The sequence below is a fragment of the Panthera tigris genome, chromosome A1 (genome assembly GCF_018350195.1).
Source record: "Panthera tigris isolate Pti1 chromosome A1, P.tigris_Pti1_mat1.1, whole genome shotgun sequence".
Lineage (NCBI taxonomy): Eukaryota > Metazoa > Chordata > Mammalia > Carnivora > Felidae > Panthera > Panthera tigris.
The window spans coordinates 140,387,363-140,398,274 of record NC_056660.1 but is presented as its reverse complement, the minus strand read 5'-3'; positions in this window follow the sequence as shown (position 1 = coordinate 140,398,274).

The window sequence follows — 10,912 nt, the reverse complement described above, 5'->3', positions numbered from 1 at the left end:
TTTGGTTTGAATCCAATCAATTGTACTAGTATGTCATTATCAGGAATGTTTTTCTTAAAACATTTTTTTTTCATTATACAAGTAATGCAAATGCAATGCCCCAATCTAGGAAGAAATCAGAAAACAACAATCCCCCAGGGAGCCTGGGTGGCTCAGTCAGTTAAGCCTCTGACTCCAGCTCAGGTCATGATCTCATAGTCCGTGGGTTTGAGCCCCTCATCAGGCTCTGTGCTGACAGCTCAGAGCCTTGGAGCCCACTTCAGATTCTGTGTCTCCCTCTCTCTCTCTGCCCCTTCCCAGCTCACACCCTTTCTGTCTCTCCTTCAAAAATAAACATTAAAAAAAATTAAAAAAAACAAAACAATCCCCCAAAGTCTTGTCATCTTAGTAAAACTTCTGTAAACTTTTTAATGTATTTTATTCTTTTGTATTTCATAATTTTTACATTATCTAATAATAGTATGTTATTTCTATTAAGTATTGAAATTTAACTTCTTCACGTGGATTTGAAAGTTGGGCTATACTATAGGAATTTGAATTTTTAGAAGGGAAAAAAAGCTTCTACCAATGTTACTCTTCTATTCCACCAACTGTTGGAACCGTTAATACCAGCAAAGACTGAGTTTTAGAATTTTAACTGCCTCCTCAAGAAAGATGACTAATGGGAGCACCAGTAGCCTCTGTTTAGGGGACAGGAGAACAATATCAGGGGCCTGATTAACTTAGTGCTGGTTGTGGGAGAGATTTTACTTTCTCTTTTATATACTTCTGCCTTGTTGTACTTTTTTTATACCAAGCATGAATTACTTTTATAATCAAAAATAAAATAATTCACATTTCTCAAATGAGAACTCCTGACCATCAGCTTTCTACTTCCTTAGTTAAAATAAACAAAACCTCCAATACAAGGACTGATGTAATCCCCACTTCTAGAAAAGCCTAGAAAGAAACGCAGCCCTTGTCCGGTCTATCATTTGACAGAGGGGGGAAAAAGAAGCCCCAGGGTGGCTTGCTCTCAATCAGAAGACTGCAGCTGTGGTGGTTCACCTGACTCCAACCTCAATAGATACTGTGCCTCTTTGGCCTTGAGGACTTAACGCTGGCTTGTCCAGCAAAGCATGAGGGCCGTCAGGACTCATAAGCCTGCATTGGCCTCTCTGCCTGTGACAGTCGGCTCACAGAGTTATCACTGGCAATGGGTGATAGGGACACACCTCACCTATATTGGCCGGGCTTCCATGACTTATGTGCCTGGGCTTACTAAGAGTGTCATCCAGGTGCTGCCTTTGAGAGCAATGCACACAGTGGCGAGGTGGGTGGCTGGAATGGGGGTGCACAATGCCCTGAACCCAACTCCTGAAGGCCTGCCATGACGTGAAGTGATTAGTCACTTCTTTCAGTTAAAATCTGTCAGGGAGGAGGGGGAGGCAAAACAAAGTACTAACAGCCAAGGCTGAAACAGCTAGGGCCCTTTACACATCTAAGCTGTCATCCTGGGAGCTGCAGAAGGGGAGAAAGCTTGGCTTGGTTTGAGCTGAGTTTCTATTTTAAATGACTGTCCATGTCTTTAACATCTTGGAAGGAATTCATAAAGACTGGGCTTTGGTTTTGCTGACACTCATCAGGGAACTATATATCTAAATGTTTTGAACTTCTTACTTTTCCACAACCTGAATCTGTTTCTTTGTCTGAAAAATGGATGAGGTCATCATTCAAGTCCTCTTTGGCTGCTAACATGGTATGATCCCATGAAATAGTTAAACATCAATTGTCCTTTAAGTCAATGAGTTGTTCTATTTAACTGGATTTTCTTGTTAATTGCAAATTTAGAAATAAATGTTGAAAGTGACAAGCCTATTAGTAAAAAAATAATACTAGTGGATCCAACTTCTTCCATAGTACTGAGGTACTAACTCTATCACTCACTCCCTAGAACTGAAAATGTGTACAGCAGTAATGAGTACACTCTCTCATACCCACTCTTTTTGTCCTCATGACACCCTGCAGGTAGGGCAGGTTTAGCTGCCCATATTTTACAAATGAGATCACATACTCCAACAAGGTGACGTGGTCTTTCACCTGGTCACTTCACCTTGCTGAAGGGTGTGGCCTCACACCACAGTTTGGAGGTTGGAGCTCAATCCACGGATCCCGGCCATACCTGGGGCTAGAGCTGCACCTCCTTCCAGGCCTCCCTTCTGCTCCACCTCTTCACCAGTGCTATCCTGGCTAGAGCACCTACGGACACTTGGGTTGATGCTGGCTCCTCTCCACCCACAAGCTCTTGGGCTGATGGTAAGCCAGGCCTTAAGGAAGTAAGGTTGGCCTTTGCGTTAATTTCTTACTGCAGCTGTAACAAATTACCACAAACATAGTGGCTAAAAACAACTCAAGTTTATTACAATTGCAGGTCAGAAGTCTGAGATGGAACTCAATGTCGGCAGGGCTGTGTTCCTCTCTAGAGGCCTTGGGTGAGAATGCCACCTTTTCCAGCTTCTGGCCCCTTCTACCTTCCTTGGCTTCTGGCCCCTTCTACCTTCAAGGTCAGCAAGGGCCAATCTTTCTCAGATTGCATCACTCTATTACCCTCTTCCATATTTACTGGACTCTCTCCTTATCTTACTGTCAGTTGGTTAACAACCTAATTCTTTCTACAACTTTAATTCTTCCCTGCCAGGTAACATATTGATAGTTTCCAGGGATTAGGACATAAACATTTGCTGGGGGGCAAGGGTGGGGGTCTATTATCTGCCTACCACAGCATTATCCTGCCTGGCTCAGGTTTGAGGGTACGTGAGAAAGGCAGAGCTTGAAGGGGGGCCCCTATTCTCCAGAAATCAATACTTTAGTGGGGGTCCTAACCTTCCCGCCTTGTAAATCTGCCTCATGCAGGTGCAGGGAGTACTCACAAACTTTTCTGAGACAGATACCTGAAAGGTGGGTGTGAAGAATGCCTTGGGGAGTAAATCAGAGGCCTCCATAATGTCGAGAACTAAATATTTAAATATCTGAGCACTAACTAGGATCTGGGTGACTAGGAAGGCCAGGTGGTGATATGTGAAGAGCTGATCAAGCCTTTGGACTCAGATAGGAATTAAAATTTAAGCTCAAAAAAAAAAAAAAAAAAGAGAGAACTCAAATATTACAATGGAGAAAAATATTGAAATACTTTTAAAAAATCTCAGTTCCCAAACAGGGTATGTTAGGTGTTACTTTGGCAACCACCTTAACCTCTCTGAAACCCAGCTTCCTCATCAGTAGAATGGAGATAATACATACCTTACAGAGTTATTATAATGACTAAGTAAGATGTTATTCAGGCAAATTCTGATACAGAGTTTAAACTCAATAACTATGCCTTCTTTCTCTTTCTCTTACATGAATAGGAGTGCAAAACCAATCCAAAGGATCTCAGAAAGAGCAGGTTCCCTCAGATGATTCCTGAGAGCAGCTGCTCACAGGTCACAAAAGTTGGCCAAGTCATTTTCTTTCACGACAGAATTCCTTTTCTATCAAGACATAAGTTCCATACCTGTTATCGCAAATGAGCTAATCCAGTCAAAATTCTATATGACTTGTGACTATAAAATAGTCTGACAATCTTATAAGTGAATATATCAAAATCTACCCATCTAAGTGCTTTTCCCTTCAAAGTAGTCACTTTGAAAGACTAAATAGTTTTGGAGCACCTGGGTGGCTTCAGTCGGTTAAGCATCTGACTAAATTTTGGCTCAGGTCAGGATCTCACAGTTTGCAGGTTCGAGCCCTGCAATAGGTTCTGTGCTGATGGTGTGGTGCCTGTTTGGGATTCTCTCCCTCTCTTTCTCTTTCAAAATTTCATTTAAAATATGAAAAAAAAAATCAGATTAAAAAAAAAAGGAAAGACTAAACAGTTATTCCAAAACTGTTTCCATGCTTAAAACACCTCTGGAACTCCTCTTTTAGAGTTGCTCTCAGAGTCTCTGACACATTCTTTAAAACATCATTAAGTTGGCAAATACTCATCTTTCCAGGAAAATTTTGATTTTTGAAAAAAGCTGCCAGTCATTCAGAGCCCAGGCTGATAAATACAGTAGATGGTTAACCAGATTAACATTTCAGGCTAATAAAGTGTGATTATAATAAAGCAATCATTATTTTTGTGTGGTTCATAAATTGGTCTTGATAGTGTTATATATTAAGGTTAAATAAAGGTAGCTTGGCCATAGTAGACATTAAAGCTCACTTTAGTGGGTTTATGATGTGAATTAATTCAGATAGCACTGGGAGTCATTACGTATTTAAAAAGTATTAAATGCTTCTTTTCATGAAAATCTTAATTATGACATTCTCTGAAATCTGATTTCATAGTATTAAAATAAAGGCTTTAAGGAAAAGCATTAAGTGCTAATGAAAGCTTTATTATTTCGGTATATATTCTCCTGGGCCTTTGGTCAAGATAAGTAATGATCAGATGAATGAGTTGGAAACCTTCCTGGCCTCTGAAGTCTACTAGTAATTGGAAGCTAAGTAACACACTGTCACTAGCTTGAATACATTTAATAATATTCCACCAACTTCTCCCTGTCTTTTGCTTTCTGGACAATGAAATACCATGGCATCTTAACGCAGATGAAAAAAGGTAGCAGGCAGAAGACAATGTATGCCTCCATTCACATTAACCTCCTCCCCAGGGTGTCTGCTTCTCATCTTCCAGGGACTTTCTGATTTACATGTTCTCCATCAACTCCAATTTCCAATGACCTGATTCATGGTTTTAATTTTGTTTTGTTTTTTGGTACTTCAATGATCTATCGTTCAGACTAAGAGCCACAATACCCAATGTCTGAGTAAGCAGAGTCACTATCACTCTCAGGTAACCAGAGGAGATACATAATTGAATGAAGGGCTGCAGCCTCAGTAAGGTTTTACTGTTGTCTATATATCCAAAACCCTCAAAAACATGAATACAAATTTTTTGAAGGCAGAGATGATAAGATTCCCCTAAAAAGGTCCTGTTTAGAGACAGATCTGAAAACATTTGAAAAACACAAATTGCTCCCCTCCCACCCCAAGAAATTTCGCAAAAACTCTGAAATGAACAGAAACTGTTTTGTTTAACGCTCAGGAACTATCAAGGGCTTCATGTGACCAGTTGGCCTTTACATTCTACAAATACCATCTAAAAATAAACATAAGCTCCAAGACGACAGTCTTGTCCCGTTTACTACTGTATCCCGCGTGCCTAGAATAGTGCCTGGCCTGTATTAAGTGCCCCAAAGCTATCTGCTGAATGAATATGTGCTGTTGAAAGATTTTACTGTCTGAAATCTAGTTCCTCTTTCAGTTCTCCCTATAGTTCTCCTGCTTCTAGAGTGTACTGAACACCAGGGTGGGCCTGCTAGATGTCCCTGTCACCTTCTCCAGAAGCTTCATTCCCAAAGTCATGCAGAATCCACCCCTTCTTGGAGGATGACCTCAAACGGTCACATACAATACCTTCTACCCTTTCTCACTGTCCATCATCTACTAGTCTCCTGCTCATTCTGCAGTACTCGTTAAGAAATCCAGCTCCTGGGGGCGCCTGGGTGGCTCAGTCGGGAAAGCGTCCAACTTTTGCTCAGGTCATAATTTCACAGTTTGTGAGCCTGAGCCCCGCGTCGGGCTCTGTGCTGACAGATTGGAGCCTGGAGCCTGCTTCGGATTCTGTGTCTCCCCCTCTCTCTGCCCCTCCCATGCTCATGCTCTGTCTCTGTCTCTCAATAATAAATGTTTAAAAAAATTTAAAAAAGAGAAAAGAAATCCAGCTCCTGTAATCAAGACAGTATGGTACTGGCACAAAAACAGACACTTAGATCAATAGAACAGAATAGAGAACCCAGAAATGGACTCATAAATGTATGGCCAACTAATCTTTGACAAAGCAGGGAGGAATATCCAATGGGATAAAGACAGTCTCTTCAGCAAGTGGTGCTGGGAAAACTGGACAGCGACATGCAGAAAAATGAGCCTGGACCACTTTCTTACACCATACACAAAAATGAACTCAAAATAGATGAAAGATCTAAATATAAGACAGGAAGCCATCAAAATCCTAGAGGAGAGAGCAGGCAAAAACCTCTTTGATCTTGGCTGCAGCAACATCTTACTCAACACGTCTCTAGAGGCAAGGGAAAACAAAAAGCAAAAATGAACTACTGGGACCTCATCAAAATAAAAAGCTCTGCACAGCAAAGGAAACAATCAGCAAAACTAAAAGGCAACCAAAGGAATGGGAGAAGATATTTGCAGACAGTGTATCAGATAAAGGGTTAGTATTCAAAATCTACGAAGAACCTACCAAACTCAACACCCAAAAAACAAATCATCCAGTGAAGAAATGGGCAAAAGACATGAATAGACACTTCTTCAAAGAAGACATCCAGATGGCCAACCAACACATGAAAAAATGCTCCACACCACTCATCATCAGGAAAATACAAATCAAAACTACAATGAGATACCACCTTACACCTGTCAGAACAGCTAACATTAACAACTCAGGCAACAACAGATGTCGGCGAGGATGCAGGGAAAGAGGATCTCTTTTTCATTGTTGGTGGGAATGCAAACTGGTGCAGCCACTCTGGAGCACAGTATGGAGGGTCCTCAAAAAATTAAAAATAGAACTACTCTATGACACAGCAGTTGAACTAAAGGTATTTATCCAAGGGATACAGGTGTGCTATTTCAAAGGGACATATGCACCCCAATGTTTATAGCAGCACTATCAACAATAGCCAAAGTATGGAAAGAGCCCAAATGTCTATCGATGGATGAACGGATAAAGAAGATGTGGTATATATATACACTGGAGTATTACTCGGCAATCAAAAAGAATGAAATCTTGCCATTTGCAACTACATGGATGGAACTGGAGGGTATTACGCTAAGTGAAATTAGAGAAAGACAAGTATCATATGACTTCACTCATAGGAGGACTTTAAGAGACAAAACAGATGAACATAAGGAAGAGAAGCAAAAATAATAGAACAACAGGGAGGGGGACAAAACATATGAGACTCTTAAATATGGAGAACAGAGGGTTACTAGAGGGGTTGTGGGAGGGGGGATGGGCTAAATGGGTAAGGGGCATTAAGGAATTTACTCCTGAAATCATTGTTGCACTATATGCTAACTAACTTGGATGTAAATTAAAGAAATACATTAAATAATTAAAAAAAGAAAGAAAGAATTCCAGCTCCTGAGTCAGCCTTCTTATCCACACCTATCTATCATCACCTCAAGGAGTGAAGATGACCCATCCATTTATTTGCCCCACTGCTCTCACTTCAATAACCACCATACCCACTGCAGAATGCTACTCCTAAAACTGTACCCTTGCTATGGGTAGCAGGGCATAACAACACAAAAAATTGCTAATATTTGAGGACTTATTATGTACTGTACATAATAATGTACATATTATGTATGTACAGTATTATGTACTGTTCAATATGACATAGGCCTTATCTCAACTTCCCAGTAACTCCATGAAGACTAATTAAAGTATACAGGCTTAAATAAACTTTTAAACATCACTCAGCTCAGGAGTGGTTGAGCTGTAATGTGAATCCAGGTCAGTCAGACTCGTAAGCTGGTGCTCTTAATAGTCCACTGGGATGAAAAGAATAAAGATTTAAACCCAAGCTCTACCACTCTGCCACACAGACTTTTTAGAGGTGCCTGGGTGGCTCAGTCAGTTAGGTGTCCGACTTTGGCTGAGGTCATAATCTCGCAGTCTGTGGGTTCAAGCCCTACATCAGTTCTGTGCTGACAGCTTGGAGCCTGGAGCCTGCTTCAGATTCTGTGTCTTCCTCTCTCTCTGCCCCTCCCCTGCTCATGCTCTCTAAGAACAGATAAATATCAAAAAAATATTTTTTAAATAAATAAAACATAGAAAATAAAATAAAGTCTCCAAATCTCAGTTTTCTAACTCATAAAATAGTGGCAGGAATTAAGAAGATAATATATATTAAGTGCTCAGCACAGTATTTGACATAGCACAAATGTGTGTTCCATTCATCCTACCACAAATGCTCACTGAACACCTCCTAAACATCCAATGCTGTGATAAGTACTGAAGATACAGCAGAGAATAAGACCAAAAAGGTCCCTGCCTTCACAGGTCTGCACAGCTCAATAAATACCAAATAGAGGGGGAAAAGCCCTCACAGAGGTCTGTCAGCCTCCACTCTGGCCCTCTTCAGTCAGTCATAGCTATTTTGCTATAAAGCGATACAATCAGAATTAGATTCTCTGCTTAAAATCCTCCAGGAATTCCTCACTGATGAAGAGACAAAAAATCCAAATTTCTTAACACAATATTTGAGAATAGCTGTAGGTATGTGGTTCAGTTCCCCTCCCCACTGGCTCCTCTTTTGTTTTTTTTTTTTGTTTTGTTTTTTCTTAATGTTTATTTATTTTTGAAAGAGAGAATGTAAGCGGGGAAGGGGCAGAGAGAGAGAGACAAAATCTGAAGCAGGCTCCAGGCTCTGAGCTGTCACTACAGAGCCCAAAGTGGGGCTCGAAGTCAAGAACTGTGAGATCATGACTTGAGCTGGTATCAGAGGCTTAATTGACTCAGCCATCCAGGTGCCCCTCCCACTGACTCCTCTTAAAGAGGTAAAACCTTTCTCCATATGAAATCTATCTGGAAGTTTGAATTGTAACCAGTCAATGTAGGCCAGTTCTGGTAACAACACAAGAACAAGAGTCACCAGTTTGGCACCTCAACCTCTTCCCACCCCCATCACCCATTCTCTCTGCCTCTGTCTCTGTCTGTCTCTCTCTCTCACACACACACACACATACACACACACCTGCAGTTCTGTAAGGCAGCGTCAATGTCATAGATTCTGTCAAACCATCTGAAAACCAAGCTTTCAATCCATATTTTTCCAATTGTAGGACACAGGCCATCAGTGGATTATACAATCAATTTAGTGGCTGGAATCAGTGACTTGGAAAACAAAATAAAGAGTCCATTATGTGAACTAACAGCTAAGTACTGGTGTATAAAACTTGCTATAAATGCATACACAAGACACATACTGAGCTGTCATATAAACTGTATTTCTTAACATGGACCATGGTCAAAATGGTTTGAAACCCATTACCTCATACCCTCTATGTAGCCTCAGTTCCTTCCATGTTTCCTCAGTCACACAAAACCCATCTGTATCAAGCCACTTGCAGTTCCCCAAACCCACCTTGCTCTTTCACTGTTTGCCTTTAAGTATACAAGCCAGGCTGGGTACTAGGAATACAACTGTGAGAAAAACCCAGGCCTTGCCTACATGACATGTAAGAATCTAGACAGACAAATGCTATACTAATCACGTTAATATATGTGAACTGAAATAGTCTAAATGAAACAAATAAAGATTTTCAAGAACATTTATCAAAGGCAATCCAGTCTACTGGACAAGGGAGGCATCCCTGAAGAAAATCAATTAGCAGAGATCTAAATGTCAGAGTTAACTATAAGGGTATAGGAAGAACATTCCAGACATACCAGAATAAAAGTGGCCTTAGGGTAAGAGAAGGTGTGGCATGTTTGAGAACTGAAAAAAAGGTTCCTGCTCTGACAGGGACCAGAAAAGCTGGCAGTGGCTAGACCAGGTAGAATGTTATGGGCTAGGATTTTGTTTTCTGTCCTCAAGAGTAATGGAAAGCCACAGGAGGATTTAAATAGGAAATGATGAAAGAGGGGTTGTGAAGACACTGTCCGTGCCTGCAGCGTAGAAGATGGACTGGAGGGAGGACAGAGTGACTACAAGCCGACCAGCTGGGAAGCTAGTAGAATAGTCCATGTGGAGGTTCCTCAAAAAAATTAAAAATAGACCTACCCTATGACCCAGCAGTAGCACTGCTAGGAATTTATCCAAGGGATACAGGAGTACTGATGCATAGGGGCACTTGTACCCCAACGTTCATAGCAGCACTCTCAACAATAGCCAAATTATGGAAAGAGCCTAAATGTCCACCAACTGATGAATGGATAAAGAAATTGTGGTTTATATACACAATGGAATACTACGTGGCAATGAGAAAGAATGAAATATGGCCCTTTGTAGCAACATGGGTGGAACTGGAGAGTGTGATGCTAAGTGAAATAAGCCATACAGAGAAAGACAGATACCGTATGGTTTCACTCTTATGTGGATCATGAGAAACTTAACAGAAACCCATGGGGGAGGGGAAGGAAAAAAAAAAAAAAGACGTTAGAGTGGGAGAGAGAGCCAAAGCATAAGAGACTCTTGAAAACTGGGAACACTGAGGGTTGATGGGGGGTGGGAGAGAGGGGAGGGTAGGTGATGGGCATTGAAGAGGGCATCTTTTGGGATGAGCACTGGGTATTGTATGGAAACCAATTTGGCAATAAATTTCATATATTAAAAAAAAAAAGAGATGAACAAGAAAATAAATAAATTTTACAATACTATTAAAAAAAAAAAGAAAACGTACCAAATTAAGAAATAATCTTTAAAAGAAATTTTTTTTTACATTTATTTATTTTTGAGAGACAGAGCACAAGTGGGGTGGGGGCAGAGCGGAAGACACAGAATCCAAAGGAGGCTCCAGGCTCTGAGCTGGCAGCACAGAGCCCGATGCAGGCCCTAAACTCACTAACCATGAGATCATGACCTGAGCCAAAGTCAGACGCTTAGCCGACTGAGCCACCTAGGCACCCCTAAGAAATAATCTTTAACATGAAAAGTTGGAAGGTGTTTGATTTGGGCGAGCCATTAATTTTCATTAAGTTCAGAACAGAATAAAAATGAAACATCAGAAGTAAAAACTTTTAAAAGCAGGGAGAAAAGTCTGTTATGAGGAAAAACTGCTACCTAGCTATTTAATTCTACAAAATAATTTCTTTATTTTACTCTCA